A 19,653-nucleotide genomic window follows, 5' to 3' on the forward strand; every position below is an offset into this window, starting at 1 on the left:
TGAGTTCTGAGGGTTTTTATCTTCCCAGGTAACTTTGTTATATTCTTCATTTGAAGTTTTGTTGTTCTCTCTGACTTTGAGGTAAGTCTTAATATGAACAGGTAAGTCCTAATATGCTCCAGAGACCATACATATTTTGAAGACAAAAATGTAGAGGGATGAACAAGCAGGATATGAATGAAATTTATTTACTATATGCAACTTACTTACTATATAGCTCTCCCTAATGGAATATTTCAGGTTTGGCATGAAGAGTCTTGTGTCTCACACAAAAAGACCTGCCAGTGTCTTTGCAGCAGCACCGTTGTCCCAGATAGTGTCATTGATGCAGTGGGATTAGTGACAGCATGAGGTACTCTTTGCTATAAGCATTTCATGATGATAACACAACAAATTGTTCTAAAGCAAGAAACCACTAAGTAAAGTCCTTGTGATGTGTAAAAGTCACCTGCATAATTTGCTAGTTCTTATATAATGACAGTGACAATGAGGTTGACAATGTGTTTCCAGTCAGAGGGTTTTGGAAGGGTTTCATAGAATCATAGAATGCTAGGGATTGGAAGGAACCTCGAAAGATCGTCTAGTCCAATCCCCCTGCTGGAGCAGGAACAACTAGATGAGGCTACACAGGAACGTGTCCAGGCGGGTTTTGAATGTCTCCAGAGTAGGAGACTCCACAACCTCCCTGGGCAGCCTGTTCCAGTGCTCTGTCACCCTCACTGAGAAGAAGTTTCTTCTCAAGTTTAAGTGGAACCTCTTATGTTCCAGCTTAAACCCATTACCCCTTGTCCTGCCATTGGTTGTCACCGAGAAGAGCCTGGCTCCATCCTCTTGACACTCACCCTTTGTATATTTGTAAACATTAATAAGGTCACCCCTCAGTCTCCTCTTCTCCAAATTAAAGAGACGCAGCTCCCTCAGTCTTTCCTCATAAGGGAGGTGCTCCACTCCCTTAATCATCTTGGTTGCCCTACGCTGGACTCACTCCAGCAGTTCCCTGTCCTTCTTGAACTGAGGAGCTCAGAACTGGACACAATATTCCAGGTGTGGTCTCACCAGGGCAGAGTAGAGAGGAAGGAGAACCTCTCTTGACCTACTAACCACCCCCCTTCTAATACACCTCAGGATGCCATTGGCCCTCTTGGCCACAAGAGCACAGTGCTGGCTCATGGTCATCCTGCTGTCCATCAGGATCCCCAGGTCCCTCTCCTCTACACTGCTCTCTATTGGATCATTCCCCGACTTATACTAGAACCTGGGGTTGTTCCTGCCCAGATGCAATACTCTATATTTGCCCTTGTTATATTTCATTAGATTTTTCCCCGCCCATCTCTCTAGCCTGCCCAGGTCACGCTGGATGGCAGCACAGCCTTCTGGCATGTCAGCCACTCCTCCCAGCTTGCTGTCATCAGCAAACTTGCTGATAGTACACTCTAGTCCCTCATCTAAGTCATTGATGAATATATTGAACAGTACTGGCCCCAGCACCGACCCTTGAGGCACTCCACTAGAGACAGGCCTCCAACCAGGCTCTGCCCCATTGACCGCGACTCTCTGGCTTCTTTCCTCCAGCCAGTTCACAGTCCATCTCACTACCCGATCTGGTCTGGTTTAAAAGAAGACCATAGAATGGGAACATTCCATAATAAGACACATCATCCACATTCTGAGATTATTATTATGCCAATCTGAATTATGTCAAATTTATTGTAAATGCTGTATGGCAAAGGGGTATCTGTATTACCACATGTGCAGTATAAGCATACTGATCTTCAAGGGAAAATTTCAATTTATGATTACTATGCAGCATTTCTTCATTGGGAAAGGAGTTACTGGATTACAGGCATATCGCCTGGAGAAAAGGTGAAAGAACCTTTTTCTGAGTTCTTTAAATATTATCTGACTGTCTAGGCAGCAGCTGTGTATAAAAGTAATTGAATACGAATAAACAGCAAGCCCTTTCAGCAGTGTAGGCTAATTACAGTTTTGGTTGCATTAGGAAGAATGCAGTTAGCAGGTCCATAGAATCATAGAATGGTAGAATCATGGAATGATTTGGGTTGGAAACGACCTTAAAGATCATCTAATTTAAACCCCCCTGCCATGTCATGGACACCTTCCCCTAGACCAGTTTGCTCAAAGCCCCATGCAACCTGACCTTGAACACTTCCGGGAATGGAACATCCACAGCTTCTCTAGGCAGCCTGTTCCACTGTCTCACCACCCTCATGATGAAGAATTTCTTCCTTATATCTAATCTAAATCTACCCTCTTTCAGTTTAAAGACATTGTTCTTTGTCTTATCACTACATGTCCATGCAAAAACTCCCTCTCCAGCTTTCTTGTAGGTCCCTAAACCTAGGTCTGCCTAAACAGAGTTGGAGTCTTAGAGGGGCACAGTGGAAGTCAGTGTGAACAAGCTGCTGTACACTCCCCAGCCGGGTGCACCCAACAGACTACTACCCACTGCTGATCATCCAGACAGGTGGGGAGGAAAATGCATCCCGTAGTCTGAGGGGAATGAAGAAAGATTTCAAGGCCTTGAGACAGTTGGTGAAAGAATCTAGGGCACAAGTGATTTTCTCTTCCCTCCTTCTGTTTTCAGGTGACAATGATTTGCTACAGGACTGGTGCTGCAGGCAGGGTTTTGGATTCTTTGATAATGGCTGGTTTTATAAGACACCAGTCTGGACAGTGATTTATGGGAAAGGTTGATCTCACAGGGGAAAAAGGATGCTGGGACAGGAATTAGCAGGGCTCATTTGGAGTGCTTCAAACTAGATTTGAAGGGGAATGGGGTTGTAGCTGCCCTTGCACCAGTGGGGCAGCACTCCAGAATTGATAAAGACCAGGAGGCTTTCCATCCCTCTAGGTTGAAATCAGTGTATTCAGCTCGCTCCCTGAAATGTCTGTACACCAACGCGCGCAGCATGGGGAATAAGCAGGAGGAATTAGAAACCTATGTTCGGTCAGGTGATTATGATATGGTGGCAATTACAGAGGCATGGTGGGACAGCTCATATGACTGGAATGTGGTCATGGATGGCTATGTCCTTCTCAGGAAATACAGGCCAGCCAGGCGAGGTGATGGAGTTGCTCTTTGTGTGAGACAGAAACTACAATGTATTGAGTACTGTCCAGAGGTGGATGAGGAGCGAGTTGAGAGTCTGTGGGTGAGAATTAAGGGGCAGGCTGGCAGGGGTGATACTGTTGTGGGTGTCTATTACAGGTCACCAGAGGAAGCTGATAAGGCCTTGTTGATGAGGAAGTTGATGAGGCCTTCTATAGGCAGCTGAGAGCAGCCTCGCAGTCACAGGCTCTGGTTGTTGTGGGGGATCTTAACTAGCCTGATGTTTGCTGGAAGGACTACTCAGCCAGTCCACAGTCCAGGAGGTTCCTCCAGTGCATTGATGATAACTTCCTGATGTAATTGGTGGATGAGCCACCTAGGAGAGGAGCACTGCTGGATGTCATCCTCACTAACAAGGAGGCTCTGGTTGAAACGGTAAAGATTGATGGCTGCCTTGGTTGCAGTGACCATGAGATGATGGAGTTCAGGATCTCATGTGGCAGGATCAGAATACCAAGCAGAATTGCAACCTGGACTTCAGTAGGGCCAATCTTGGCCTTTTCAAGCAATTGCTAGGGGAAATCCCGTGGGCAAGGGTACTTGAAGTTAAAGGGGCTCAAGATAGTTGGCTAGCATTCAGGGACTGCTTCTTCCAAGCTCAAGATCAGAGCATCTCGACATGTATGAAGTCAAGTTAGGGAGCCAGGAGACCTGCTTGGTTAAACAGGGAACTGCTGGTTAAGCTCGAGTGGAAGAGGAGAGTTTACAGATCATGGAAGGAGGAGCTGGCCTCTTGGGAAGAATATAAGGTTGTTGTCAGAGGTGATAGGGAGGCAACTAGGAAAGCTAAGGCCTCCTTAGAATTAAACCTTGCTAGAGGGGTCAAGGACAACAGAAAGAGCTTCTTCCAATACATGGCAGACAAAACTAACACTAGAGGCAATGTAGGCCCACTGATGAATGGGGTGGGTGCCCTGGTGGTGGAAGATACAGAGAAAGCAGAGTTACTGAATGCCTTCTTTGTCTCTGTCTACTCTGCCAGAGGCTGTCCTGAGGAGTCCCGTACCCCTGAGGCCCTAGAGGAATTCAGGACAATGGAGGAGTTTGCCTTAGTTGATGAGGACTGGGTTAGGGACCAATTAAGCAATCCGGACTTCCATAAATCCATGGGTCCATGGGATGCATCCACGGGTGCTGAGGGAGCTGGCTGAAGTCATTCCTAGGCCACTCTTCACCATCTCTGCTAAGTCTTGGGAAATGGGAGAGGTGCCTGAGGACTGGAGGAAAGCAAATGTCACTTCAGCCTTTAAAAAGGGCAAGAAGGAGGATCCGGGTAACCACACCTCCATCCCTGGGAAGATGATGGAACAATTTATCCTTGGTGCCATCTCAAGGCATATCAAGGATAAGAATGTTATTAGAGGCAGTCAGCATGGTTTCACCAAGGGGAAGTTGTGCCTGACCAGTCTCATAGACTTTTATGAGGGCATAACCAGGTTGATAGATGATGGCAGAGCAGTGGATGTGGTCTACCTTGATTTCAGTAAAGCATTTGGTACAGTCTCCCACAGCATCCTCGCTGATAAACTGAGGAAGTGTGGACTGGATGACTGAGTAGTGAGGTGGACTGTGAACTGGCTGAAGGAAAGAAGCCAGAGTGTCATGGTCAATGGGACAGAGTCTAGTCGGAGGCCTGTATCTAGTGGAGTGCCTCAAGGGTCAGTACTGGGACCAGTATTATGTGGGAGATTTGAGGGATCTTCTTGAAGTTAATGTGTGGATGGGTTTCTATTAGATGGAGATTTTTTATTCACAGTATCACAGTATCACAGTATGTTTGGGATTGGAAGGGACCTCAGAAGATCATCCAGTCCAATCCTCCTGCTGAAGCAGGAACGCCTAGGTGAGTTCACACAGGAACATGTCCAGGTGGGTTTTGAATGTCTCCAGTGAAGGAGACTCCACAACCTCCCTGAGCAGCCTGTTCCAGTGCTATGTCACCCGCACTGAGAAGAAGTTTCTTCTCAAGTTTAAGTGGAACTTCTTGTGTTCCAGCTTGATCCCATTACCCCTTGTCCTATCATTGTTTGCCACTGAGAAGAGCCTGGCTCCATCCTCGTGGCACTCACCCTTTATATATTTATAAACATTAATAAGGTAACCCCTTAGCCTCCTCTTTTCCAAACTAAAGAGACCCAGATCCCTTTGCCTTTCTTCATAAGGGAGGTGCTCCACTCTCTTAATCATCTTTGTTGCCCTATGCTGAACCCTCTCCAGCAGTTCCCTGTCCTTCCTGAACTGAGGGGCCCAGAATTGGACACAATATTCTAGATGGGGTCTCACCAGGGCAGAGTAGAGGGGAAGGAGGACCTCTCTCGACCTACTAACCACCCCACTTCTAATACACCCCAGGATGCCATTGGCCTTCCTGACCACAAGGGCACAGTGCTGGCTCATGGTCATCCTGTTGTCCATCAGGACCCCCAGGTTCCTTTCCCCTACACTGCTCTCTAATATGCAATTTCCCAACCTATACTGGAACCTGGGGTTGTTCCTGCCCAGATGCAGGACTCTACACTTTCCCTTGTTAAATTTCATCTGGTTATTCCCTGCCCAACTCTCCAGCCTGTCCAGATCCCGCTGGATGACAGCACAGCCTTCTGGCATGTCAGCCACTCCTCCCAGCTTAGTGTCATCAGCAAACTTGCTGATAGTACACTCAATTCCCTCGTCCAAATCGTTAATGAATGTATTGAATAATATTGGCCCCAGTACTGACCCCTGAGGCACTCCACTAGATACTGGCCACCAACTAGATTCCGCACCATTGACTACCACTCTCTGGCTTCTCTCCTTAAGCCAGTTTGCAACCCACCTCACTACTCTATTATCTAGACCACACCTCCTCAGCTTAGCTGTGAGGATGCTGTGAAAGACTGTGTCAAAGGCTTTACTGAAGTCAAGGTAGACCACATCCACCGCTCTGCCGTCATCCATCCACCTCGTTATATTCTCATAAAAGGCTATGAGGCTGGTCAAGCATGACCTACCCTTGGTAAAGCCATGCTGACTGCCGCTAATAACCCTCTTATCCCTGATATGCCTTGAGATGGCACCAAGGATAAGCTGTTCCATTACTTTCCCAGGCTCAGAGGTGAGGCTGACCGGTCTATAATTACCCGGGTCCTCCTTCTTGCCCTTTTTGAAGACTGGAGTGACATTTGCTTTCCTCCAGTCCTCGAGCACCTCTCCAATTTCCCAAGACTTGGCAAAGATGATGGAGAGAGATCTAGCAATGACTTCAGCCAGCTCCCTCAGCACTCGCAGATGCATCCCATCTGGACCCATGGATTTATGGATGTCCAGACTATTTAATTGCTCCCTAACCCAGTCCTCATCAACTAAGGCAAACTCCTCCACTGTCCTGAATTCCTCTAGGGCCTCAGGGGTACGGGACTCCTCAGGACAGCCTCTGGCAGAGTAGACAGAGACAATGAAGGCATTCAGTAATTCTACCTTCTCTGAATCTTCCGCCACCAGGGCACCCACCCAAATCATCAGTGGGCCTACGTTGCCTCTGGTGTTAGTTTTATCTGCTATGTATTTGAAAAAGTTCTTTTTGCTGTCCTTGACCCCTCTCGCCAGCTGTAATTCTAAGGAGGCCTTGGCTATCCTAGCTGCCTTCCTACATCCTCTAACAGCAGCCTTATATTCCTCCCACGTGTCTAGCCCCTGCTTCCACGACCTGTAAACTCTCCTCTTCTGTTTGAGCATACCCAACAGATCCCTATTCAAACACAGAGGCCTCCTGGCTCCCTTCCTTGACTTCCTTCGTGTGGGGATGCTCTGATCCTGAGCGTGGAAGAAGCAATCTCTGAATGCAATCCAGCTATCTTGGGCCCCTTTTCCTTCAAGCAGTCTTGCCCATGGGATTTCTCCCAGCAATTGCTTGAAAAGGCCGAAGTTAGCCCTGCTAAAGTCCAGGGTTGCAATTCTACTTGCTATTCTGTTCCTGCCACACAAGATGCTGAACTCCACCATCTCATGGCCACTGCAACCCCGGCAGCCCTCAACCTTTACTGCTTCAACCAGACCCTCCTTGTTAGTGAGGATGAGATCCAGCAGTGCACCTCTCCTAGTCGGTTCCTCCACCATCTGCATGAGGAAGTTATCATCAATGCACTGGAGGAATCTCCTGGACTGTGGCTGACTGGCTAAATGGTCCTTACAGTAGACTTCGGGGAAGTTAAAATCACCCACAACAACCAGGGCCTGTGACTGTGAGGCCACTCTCAGCTGTCCATAGAAGGCCTCATCAACTTCCTCAGCCTGATCCGGTGGCCTGTAATAGACACCTACAACAGTATCACCCCTGCCAGCCTGCCCCTTAATTCTGACCCATACTCTCTCAACTCGCTCCTCATCTGTTCCTGAGCAGAATTTAGTACATTGTAGTTGCTCTCTCACATAGAGAGCAACTCCACTACCACGCCTGGCTGGCCTGTCTATCCTGAGAAGGGCGTAGCCATCCATGACCACATTCCAGCCATGTGAGCTGTACCACCATGTTTCTGTAATTGCCACCATATCATAGTCTCCCAACTGAACATAGGATTCTTGAACAAGATTCTTGAACTAGGATTATTGAACTAGCCAGGCCCAAAGGAAGTTCAAGGCCACCTCAAAAGCTGAAAACCGGACCTGCTGTGGGAGTGAGGCAGTTCTACAATAACAGGGCCTCAACATGACCTCAGTCAACAGACCTAATAGCAGTGAGACTCAGGTGCGTGGACATCTCGTGAACATAGACAATATCCAATCAGCTAATGCATGCTTGGAGCATGGACGCGTGATCAGGAAATAACTGCATATATAAGGAGGCTTGTTTCTGTAATAAATGGTTTCACTTGAATTCATATTGGATTGTGTGCAGTCCACGATTTTTCACCCTCGCAAGTGGTGACCCTGGCATGATTCATAAGGAGAGTTTACGGCTAGGGGCATGACCACTGTGAGGAGCGAGCCCCGGCTGGTACGGCTTGGCTGGACCGTAACCAGGACATAGTCTGCAGGCTGCGTGATTCCTGATTGATCGCTACAGAAGCGATGGAGGAGGGGTAAAGGATCCGATATCATTGGAACGGACACCCAAAGAGGTGAGAAGCTGGGGGAGAGAGGAGATGGGGCAGAATATTTTTAAAGAAGAAGAAGAAATACTGCAGCTCCTCTCGCATATTGTCTCTAAGAGAGGGGTAAAGTATGAGGAGAGTAACCTCAAAAGACTATTACTTTGCTGCAGAGGCAATGAGTTTCCTGCCAATCTGTTAGGAGCTTTTCAAATAGAGACTTGGGAATAAGTGGGAACTGTGTTGTGGAAGGCAATCAATCGCAGTGAAAAACTTATTCTCGGCCTTGTAACCTCCTGGAAACTGATAATTACTACACTGAAGCAATTAAAACCTGAAAAGACTGCTATGAGCATTAGTGACTCAAAACTTAAACTTGAACTTTGGGACGATATAGGGCAGAAATTATGGGATAAAGTCAGCAATGGAGATAAAGAAGCTAAATCATTAGTAACTACATGGAAGCTTATTATTACCACCTTAAAAGATCTTAAGGCTGAACGGTCTGCTGCTGCCAGAATTTTTGCAGCGATGCAGCCTGATAAGTATCCTGAGAGTCACTGTGAAGTTTACCTGGTTCATGTCTTTGATACCCTCCTTATTTCATCCCCTGCTGTGCCTTCGACACCCCTGATGGTTCAGTAGTCTGGGGCGGGGGGAGGAAAAATGCCGAGCGGGTGGGCTCCTGTACCATTGCCCAACGCTGGTGAGAACAACAAGTCCAAAGGATTGTAGTCGGACAATTTGCCCAAAGAACCTGTGAAAGCTGAGAATGCTAAAGTCGTAAACAAGTGTACTATCAGTCCTTTTACCAACTTGTATTTGCCTTTACCACCTTTTAACCCTCCAACTTCCACGAGAGAGCAGAAGGAGTCACTGGATAAGAACTAGGCAACAGAACTGTGTGACAGATTAGATCAGTTAATAGCAAGTGAATCTAGCAGTCAGCAATGTGGTCATGCTGATCGTGATGGGAAAGGGGGTGCACCTGGGGGCTCAGGTTATACGAATAATTATGATGCTAGAAAGTATTGGTGAGAATGTGCACTGTTCTGAACCCCTCTGTTACTAATGATTCTCCAGCACCATTCAAGTTCGTGTTATCTGATGACTCAGATGAGGATGGGGGTTTGCAACATTTTCTTCAAAAGCTAACAGGAAAAAGAGTATATGTACGTGTTGCCCCGAAATCAGATAAAAACCATGAAAGACTCAAGCAAAATTGGACAATGTAACAGCTATAGATCATTTAGGATGGAATGATGGGGACTCGTTGAAAGGGGCGGGTATCCCACAACTCTTGGAAGAGACACTAGTTGACACACCACAATTACAGGCACTATTGGTTTCTGAAATTCTGAAATCTGAAAACCTTGCATTTCAAGCTATGATAGAGGTGCCTGAAACCAGCAAAGCAGCCAAATAATTTATAACTATTATCAGGGTCCCAAAGAGAATTATATGTAATTTATTGACCATCTTCAAGGGGCCATCAAAAAGCAGGTTGAAAACTTAGAAGTTAAGGAAGCACTGGTGTTGAAATTAGCAGTAGAGAATGCTAATATTTGCTATCAACGTGTTATCTGCGAGTTTTACAGTACATATTACATGCTTCTGTGTATTGCCTTTCTGAAAATCAAGCAGCTTGTCAGGAATGTGAGTTAATTGTTTTACTGGTTGTTGTTAGAATTGTTTCTTTGTGGTATAAGTACACCATAATAAAATCTTCTCCCCGTGTTTCCCACTAGCGCTGCAAGAAGCCCTGTGCTTCCCCCCCCTTCACCGCTCCTTCTCATGGTTTTACGTACAAGATGGGATCAGGAATTACTGTTTTCAGTCATGTTCCTAAGAAATCGTTTTTGGGAGGTGTTTTACAACATAGGAAAGCACTCGGAAATATGAGGAAGGTAGATCTTGTGAAATATTGCAATTAATGGTGGCTGCAGTATAAGTTAAATGATTGGGAAAAGTGTCCAGAGAATAGAATCTTGAAGTATAACACTTTGTTGCAATTAATGTTTCTAAGGCGAGAAGAGCAAGACAAAATAAATCTCTACAAGAGATCATTAAATCATTTCAGTCAGTTTTACAGGTGGAACGGTTTGAACATCAACAAGCTCTCAGCTTGTTGATAACAATTAACTGATAACACACAGGTCAGAAAACTTGCTGAAGTCTGCAAGATGCTTCCCTTATAAACCTGGTTTCTTTGTAGGTATCTGTTTAAGAATATTACAGTTTAATAGGTCTTTGTCTGTTATATGGTACAGTAAGTTCATAGACTGTTAAATAATGAGAATCCATGGACTCAAAATGTGCATTTTGTGATAATACAGAAGATTATGAGTAATTTAGTTCTTTACTGCATGAATGTGATGGTAAAATTTTCTGTGTAGTAGCTGTTATTTTTCTTTCTAGCATGCTAGCTTTATTCCAATATCCAGACTTGTGCAACTCTGTGATAGGCTGTGTCTCATCTTGATGTGCTAGATTTGGCTTTTTTGTATGCACACCAAGTAAAGAATCCTGGTTTTGGAATAACAGTTGTAGCACCCCAGATGAGACACTAATAAAAGCCTTGCTCAGTTCAGCTTGCTGAAGGAGGCAGGGGGGCGGGTGCCGATTGGGCTCCAGCACACGCACTGACCTGTTTTGTCAGGGAGACCCAGCAGTACCTCCACCTGGCTGAGCAGTAAGCAGTTCGGAGGTGCAATGCAAAAATTGAGATAATGTCTTGAATAAGTGTAACTGTAATCTATCTGCATATTTGAACTTGGTATTTGGTTTTCATATCTGAGCTCAGTATTTTAATTTGCATATTTATATTTGGTACCAAAAGAATTTTGTTTGGGGAGATAATTACAAAACAGGAATCAGTTCCACTGCTAAAATTCCATCTTGCTCCCCCTTAGGATGCATCCTTACACATTAGAGTAATTGCTTATATTGTTATCTAGTAATTTTGAGACCAGAAAAGAATTTAAATTGTTAAACTCTGATTTGCATTGGAAAACAAAACAAAACAAAACAAAACAACCACACACCTAAATGCTATGATGGATGTGAACTTGGTATTGTGTGAGGTTGTATTTAAAAGTTGCTAGAATATGAACTGATTTGGATCTAGGAAAATGGAATAATGGATTGATGCTTAATATACTGTTTTTTGACATCTGTAAATGGTAAAAGGTAAATGGGGCAGAGGAATGTAACAACTGTTGAGCTAATTGGAATTGCATATAAATTGTATCATGGTTGGAATGAAATGAAAAAACTAAAAAGCAAAATATCCCAGGCCTGTGCTTGAACATAAATTTCAGGCCTGTGTCAAGCTACAAGATAAACTCAGCTGATTGTAACCAAGGAGTTTGCCAGAGCCTCCCACTTCATACCAGCAATTATGCCACCTGCGTGGCCTTGGCTATATCTAAACTGCAGCAAGAAGAGAAAGAAGAAAAAAAAATGGAAAAACCTGTTTGCCTGTTGCTAAGCGGAGAAAGGGGGACTTTACTACCCACGCTCTGTCTTTTTTTTTTCCTGAAGTGTTGTCATCCATCCTTGTTGTGGCACTGCATTACTTCTCGGCTTTGAATCAGGGGTTGTTTGTGTTGTTTCTTTTTGCTTCTGTCTTGTTTCCTAGGTTTTGGCACATCTGGGGAGAGAGCTTATCATTTTACCTCGCTGAAATTGGTCTTTTCACACTGGTCAGCTTTGAGAAGTCAGAGTGCTCAGTGCTTCTCTGGGTCAGACTGGTACTAATTTGGGTGTGGAGTGGAGCCAGGTTGTTTTGATGTGGAGTTCAAACTGATTTGTTTTCATGCTGGGCTGGCGATCCTGCCATCTCAGATGGGGGCGAGAGGGAGGTTTTATTCCCCTCCCCAGTAATGTTACTGCTAGAGAACTGTAATACTGCATGAAGGAGTCTGAGGGTTGAAATTTAAAGGCATTGACAGTGGATCCATAGATCTAATGAAGCTGCGAAATTAAACCAATTTTTTTTTTTTTTTAATAGACTTATTCTGTGGTAACTAGTTGTAGGAAACTTCTTAGTAAATTCACCGTGCTAGTTTTTGAGGTTATGGGAGAGAATGAAAGAAAGGCTGTTTATTGAGACCAATGGAATGCCAGATCTGTAACAAAGTTTTAACAGATGAATTCTTGTAGTTGCCAGAAAGTCCTATACATCTCTTGGGTCAAGATTTGTTAAGTAATTTGTAAACTCAAATAACGTTTTCCGAGAATTTTGTTTAGCTGCATGTCCTACAAGAAGCTGCTTGGATGGTGCAGATCTGCTTGCTGCAAGTGGGAAATCTCCAAGGAAATTTTGAATGTTGTATTTCCACTAGTATTAACAGCCAATGTTTCAATAAAGCAAATACTACACTGATAGAACTGAAACAGGACTTTGATCCAGTATGGGAAAACAATATCTAATAAATATGACAGCTAAAATGGAGTTTGAAACTTTGAGGAACAAATTTATGACAACCTTACAGGCTGACTGCATTTGATTGGACTTGCAGATTTGTCTGTTTATAGCTACAACATAGAAAAACTTGTGGCTATTGTGGGACAGTATGATGAGATTGCAAGCAGACTGATATACTTGGAATGGATTTTTTTGCCCATTTCTTTTCCTAAAATTATTACTGAGCCCCTGGAATTGATTGTTACTCTGATCAAAAAAGGCAGAGAACAGATTCAGGCTTTAGTAGGCTGTGATCCATCTGTCATATATGTATCTTTTGTGAAAGCAGATTTTGATTTTTTTTATTCACAATCTCTGTCCTTGCAAATTGCGCTAGCTGATTTTCTTAACAGCACAGCTTTTGGCATGGCTAAATGTAAATTGATGCAGAACCTGCAAGTCTTTAATATCGGGTCACAGACGATACTTGTATCTGGTCTGATCCTACATACTTGCACAGTTTTTGTTGATGGCTCAGGGAAGTCTCATGAAGCTGTAGTGCTCTGGCATGAAGATAACAATTGGCATCATTCTGTAAAAAATATTTAAACAGAAGAACTTGGCACAGCTTTACATTACTTAGAGCTTTTTAAGGAGGAACCTCTAAATCTGATTTGTGATTCTGAGTATGTAGTCAAGGTCCAAAGCATATATCTGATTCTGAACTGCATTTATTTATTTATTTATTTATTTATTTTTAAAACAAAAAGGGGGGAGAAGTAGTGAAAACACCACAAAACCCATTGTCAAAAGCATTGTATGTGGTGAATCACTTATATCTAACTGGTGCAGCCCAAATTTGCCCTGTGATGAAACACTTTGCAAGTATGACCCAAAAACATGCTAAATCAGAAAGAACCTACGTTAGTTATGGTCAAATCACTAGTTAATGGCCAATGGAAAAGGCCACATCAATTGATAACCTGGGGAAAAGATTATGCTTGTTTTGTTACAGGCCAAGGATTGAAGTGGATTCCTGCGAAATGGATCAAGCCGTGGCTGAATAAAGACAACAAAGATTTAGCGGATGCAGATGGACAAGAGGGAAATAAGTTGTGAGGACTGTTTCAGATGTAAACCATGGATCCTAATTCAGTGTTATAGATGCTCACAGATCTGGTGGTCTAGAAGCCTGTTAGCAAGCAAGTGTTGTACCTTCTGTGGAGAATGGCAATTTGAACAGCAGGAGAGCCAAAATGGCGATATTACACTTAGATAGTCAATGCAAAAATGAGGTAAAATTATAAGACATTCCTACCATAGTATCTGCTGCAGTGTTTCTCCCTGGTCTAGCAGCTGGTAAAGCTTTAGGACACATATCAAAGTTAAGCTATTGGTCTGTTAAACAGGCTAATCTGACTTCTGAGATACTAACTCAATTAATATTAGATGCTGATGGTATTGGGCATACTACTCTACAAAATCACACAATTACAGATCTTTTACTTTTAACACTAGATCATGGTTGTGAACAATTTGAGAGAATGTGTTGTATTAACTTGTCTGATCCTTCTGAATCTATTCATAGTACTTTAGACAAGCTAAACCAGCACATTAATAAGATCGTCATAGTAGAATTAAGGTTTGACAAATGGCTTTAAAGCTTGGGAATAAGTGGGTAGCTGTTAGATCTTATTATGTAAGGCTTAGCTACATTATATGTAACTGTAATCATTGTTAATCATATGTTGTATGCTGCAGTGCATTTCAAAGATGATTCAGTGCATTGTAAACAAGGCCTGGCTAGTTAAAAAAAAAAAAAAAAGGGGGAATTGTGGGAAATTTGAGGGATTTTGTTGAAGTTAATGTGTGGACGGGTTCTATTAGATGGAGATTTTTTTATTGAACTAGCCAGGCCCAAAGGAAGTTCAAGGCCACCTCAAAAGCTGAAAACAGGACCTGCTGTGGGAGTGAGGCAGTTCTACAATAACAGGGCCTCAACATGACCTCAATCAACAGACCTAATAGCAGTGAGACTCGGGTGCGTGGACATCTCGTGAACATAGACAATATCCAATCAGCTAATGCATGCTTGGAGCATGGACGCGTGATCAGGAAATAACTGCATATATAAGGAGGCTTGTTTCTGTAATAAATGGTTTCACTTGAATTCGTATTGGATTGTGTGGAGTCCATGATTTTTTGCCCTTGCAGTACTATATTCATCGATTACTTGGATGAGGGAATAGAATGCACTGTCAGCAAGTTTGCTGATGACACCAAACTGGGAGGAGTGGCTAACATGCCAGAAGGCTGTGCTGTCATCCAAAGAGACCTAGACAGTCTGGAGAGTTAGAAGGGTAAAAATTTAATGAACTATAACAAGGTCAAGTTTAGAGTCTTGCATCTGGGCAGGAACAAACCTAGGTTCCAGTATAAGCTGGGGAACAACCTATCAGAGAGCAGTGTACAGGAAAGGGACCTGCAGGTCCTGGTGAACAGCAGGATGACCATGAGCCAGCAATGTGCCCTTGTGACCAAGGTCAATGGCATCCTGGGGTGTATTAGAAGGGGTGTGGTTAGTAGGTCGAGAGAGCTTCTCCTCTGCCTCTACTCTGACCTGGTGAGACTGCATCTGGAATATTGTGTCCAGTTCTGGGCTCCTCAGTTCAGGAAGGATAGGGAACTGCTTGAGAGAGTCCAGCACAGAGCCACAAAGATGATTAAGGAAGTGGAGCATCTCCGTTATGAAGAAAGGCTGAGGAAGCTGGATCTCTTTAGCTTGGAGGAGACTGAGGGGTGACCTCATTAATGTTTATAAATATGTAAAGGGTGAGTGTCATGAGGATGGAGTCAGGCACTTCTCAGTGACAACCAATGATAAGGCAAGAAGCCATGGGTATAAACTAGAACACAGGAGGTTCTATTTAAATCTTACAAGAGACTTCTTCATGGTAAGGGTGATGGAACAGGCTGCCCAGGGAGGTTGTGGAGTCTCCTTCTCTGGAGACATTCAAAACCCATCTAGACGCCTTCCTGTGCAACCTCATCTAGGTGTTCCTGATCTGGCAGGGGGATTGGACTAGATGATCTTTCGAGGTCTCTTCCAATCCCTAACATTCTGTGATTCTGTGATAAACTCTGATTAGATGTAACAAAAAAGTACTTCTTGTTGAGGGTGCTTCGACACTGGAATGGATTTCTCAAAGAGGCTGTCAGATCTCTGTCCTTGAAGTTATTCAGAAATAAGCTGAACAAAGCTCTGAGCAACATGATCTAGCTTTGGAGTCAGTACTGTTTTGAACAGCAATTTGTATTGAGACACCTCCAGAAGTCCTCTCCCATCAATGTTTGTCTACAAGTGTATGATTTTTATCACCTTGTATTACCATTGTGGGATGCTTACAAAAAGTGTGGTTTGGTTTGTTTTTTAATTTGCAACAGCACATCAGCAACTCCCCCAAAACCACAAGTCTTTTGTTTTATGTGTGTCGCACAACAGAAACAGCAGCTGCACATGCAAAAGCCATCTGCAGAGTTCACTAACAAGAAGATTGTGTGATAACATGAGATTAAAAAAAAAGAAACAAACCACCAGCTTTCATAAGGCCCTTTTGCGTCACTATTCTGTCCAACTGTAATACGGTGAACAGAGAGCTGCACCCTGTACCTCATCCGGACAGGATGGGGTGACAATGTGGTAGGAGAGGCTGATGCATTATCTAAACTTTTTTTTTTTTTTGAATAAATGTCAAACCACATCCTGTTTTGCTAAAATTCAACTGCTGTTCCCTTCAAGAGATATTTTCAAGTACATTTTGGCATGTCATCTGCTCTGATTCTTAGGTGCTGTTTTCTGCTTAGGCCTTCAGAGATATTTCCCCCTTCTGTTGAAGGCTGTGCTAGACAAAAGGTCTCTTCATAGCTTCTACTCTATGTCTTCTACTCCTTCTGCCTTACTATTGCATTCCCAGATGTTCTGTTGCCAAAGCTCCACAAGCAGTCCCCTATCTATCTTGGCCTGTGTTATTCCTACCTCTATTTATGTATCTATACATAAAAGCTATGACTCTGTTCTCCATTTATTCCTGATTAAGCAACCTCTGAATTACCAGTTGTTTAAATTGTGTTACGAGGTAATAGCTGAATGAGATGCAAAGACAAAGAATCTCCTGAAACACTCTCCAGGCTTAGTGATCCCTTGGTTTTACATTCTATACTGCACAGAAATGTTGTCCACAAACACAGATTTAAAGAACCACATGCTGACTCCTCTTCCTCCTCACCCATGAATTAGATTCTCTTCCCTTTTTTCTGAGTTTCATCTTTTTCTTTTTTCCTTTGCTTGGTCATTCTCATTTTTCTTATTTTCTTATTCTTCCTAGTTTTTCTTTTTACTATTTTCTTTGAAAATACCACACGTTTTGATAATACTTCATTCATTGTCTTGTGTAATATCTCCCTGGAGTTCTTTCCCACTTTTTGTCTAAAACCCTTCCTTTCATTCTCATTAGCTTGTTCTCATAAAAATGATGAGATATACAATATAATTGTAGAGAAGTGGATTTATATAAATGTCAACTTTAAGGCATCATTTTGTGCATGGTGGTCTTCTGTATGGTTAGAATGAGTTAAAACAGATGTGTACACAGCAGAACTCTGTTCCTCTCTTTGCACCTAAGCATCAGCCCCATCACAAACATCACAAACATGGACTGGACTAGGTGATCTTTAGAGGTCCCTTCCAAACCAAACCATTCTGTGATTCCATAAAAAATGCTCATGAAAATGAGCATGATATTGCCCAGAGCCTTCACCCTCATGTATCTAAATATCAGATCATGTGCTTTTTTTTTGAGGAATCTGTTTGTTAGAGACTGGATGCTGAATTCAAGATTCAATGTGTCAAATAGCATGGAGTAGGTAGGATCATGATCTTCAGTCTAAAAGACAATCATATTTACATTAAATTTTAGTTAACTTTCCAACATAGTATGTACTAAATATGCCATTATATATAAGCCATTTAAATCAAAATTAATGTGTTATTTGAACAGAATGTGGCTCCAAATTTTAAAGCTAAAGGTGCAGAACAAGTACAAAGCTTTTTTCTCTTGATACTGATCAAATACCTGAGCTTACTAAAGCTAAGGTACTAACTGAAAAAAGGAATTTTCTTGTCTGGTTTATTCTGTTAAGGTATACAATGAGCAGGGGGCAGACTGCATTTATCCTCTTTTGTCTTTAACTCTTTTTGTGCATGTCTGTCTCCTCAGGTCCTGAGTCAAGATTTTCTCTGGAATTTCTTGGCTTATTTCACCTCAATCTCTTGTTCTTCTTATCCTACAATTTTAAAAATAAAAACAAACAAGCAAACAAATTGACTACCCCCCAAAATTATAATCTACAAATTCTTTAATGTACAAAGTTTCCCAAAAGAACCAAAAGCTAATGTAATTTTTTATTTATCAAGGAAACAGTAGGCCATGTTTTCTTACCAAAGTCAGTCAGCTTAGTTCCTGTCACAAAATCTTGCTCATATCCAGAACACAAACACGTAATAGAGTAAGAAATCCCACATCCCACACACCTATTGAGCAAAATAAGTACTGAAATTGTGAAGGCTTGATTCTGTACTGCTAATACCATTTCCACTCTACTTGAGGAAAAAAAAAAAGTGTGCTAGGTACTTGGTGTCTTCTCTTTATGCAAAAGAGGACACAAATCACAAATTTATTAGACTATGAAAAGAAGCAAAGGGTACTTCAATCATGTTTTGCATACCAATGTCACAGCACTTGTCAGCTCCATAATTTCTTGTTAAAACTATCTCCAATTTTTTATTTGCATAAAGTCATGGCAATACAGAAAACAACTGAGATCAGAAAATACAGTGTTCAATGATAGACAACAGTTCCTCTTGGCAGTAGTCTGTTTGTCAGTGTCTGAAATATGAATGCTTGAATTTTGTGGTTCTGTGTGTGCATTATGTATGACTGTTTCCCCTGCTACAGGAGCATTCTGTGATACAACCCTTTAAATTCAGATTCTTCCCATTATTCTTTTCTTACACCCTCACTGGATGATTTTACAGAATTATCTCAGCATTTATAGTTTTTCGTGCTTTTCTTTCTCAGACTCGTTTGATCATGTCCTTCTCCACTCTTTCCCCATCTGTCTGCTTGGAATCCAGCGTATATATGTGAAATCTGAAGAGCCAGACAGCATGGTAGACAGCTTGGAGATATCATGGCAAATATAACTTCAATGGCTCTAAATAGTGCATAAGAAGCCAGACTGAAATTAAAACCAAAGGATGGAATTTTAACTCAAATTAGTAGGAGCTTTATAATTAATTTCAATGGAACTAGCATTTTAACATTTGGTTTTCTGTTTTCACTTCCTGGATCTAGTGTTACAGTTCAGGGTCCGCACTAGGTTGCCTGTACCTAATATGAGAAAAATAGTATTTTCCCATTTTTCATGTGGCCAGACATACAGGTCATTTCTCTTTAATTTAAATTGGTATCTGGATCCTACCTTCTACACCATAAGTGCTGTCAGTTAGGAAATGCATAGATGATATCACACTACAATAACAAAATGTTTTTCTTCAGCAATATATTAATTTTTGACAGCGTCAGACCAGAGTAGGTTTGTTCTCTCAAGCATAAACACACTTTGGCATCACAATAATAATCTGCTTACCTGTTCTTAAATGTGCCATGTTGCCTGGCTCTTTTCTGATCTGAGGATCATCAGATTCTGCTGATTTAGATGCCATCAAAAATTCCCTTTCTTTTTATCCCAGAATCTGAAAAGAATTATCTGGTATTTATTTCCTTCTTACATAGAACTGTTGTGTCACTCCTCCAAAATGTATTTTGTCTACGTCAAAACACCTGTCCCAAATTTCTCCTCCATTCATTTTGAGCCAGATCTGCCATAACCACTCTGAAAATCTATGTGTGAGAACAAGATTGATCAGGATTGTTTTGATGGGCTTGATAAATGCAAACATTTTCACCAAATGTCCTTATATTCACCTG

The sequence above is a fragment of the Columba livia genome, chromosome 1 (assembly GCF_036013475.1).
Source record: "Columba livia isolate bColLiv1 breed racing homer chromosome 1, bColLiv1.pat.W.v2, whole genome shotgun sequence".
Lineage (NCBI taxonomy): Eukaryota > Metazoa > Chordata > Aves > Columbiformes > Columbidae > Columba > Columba livia.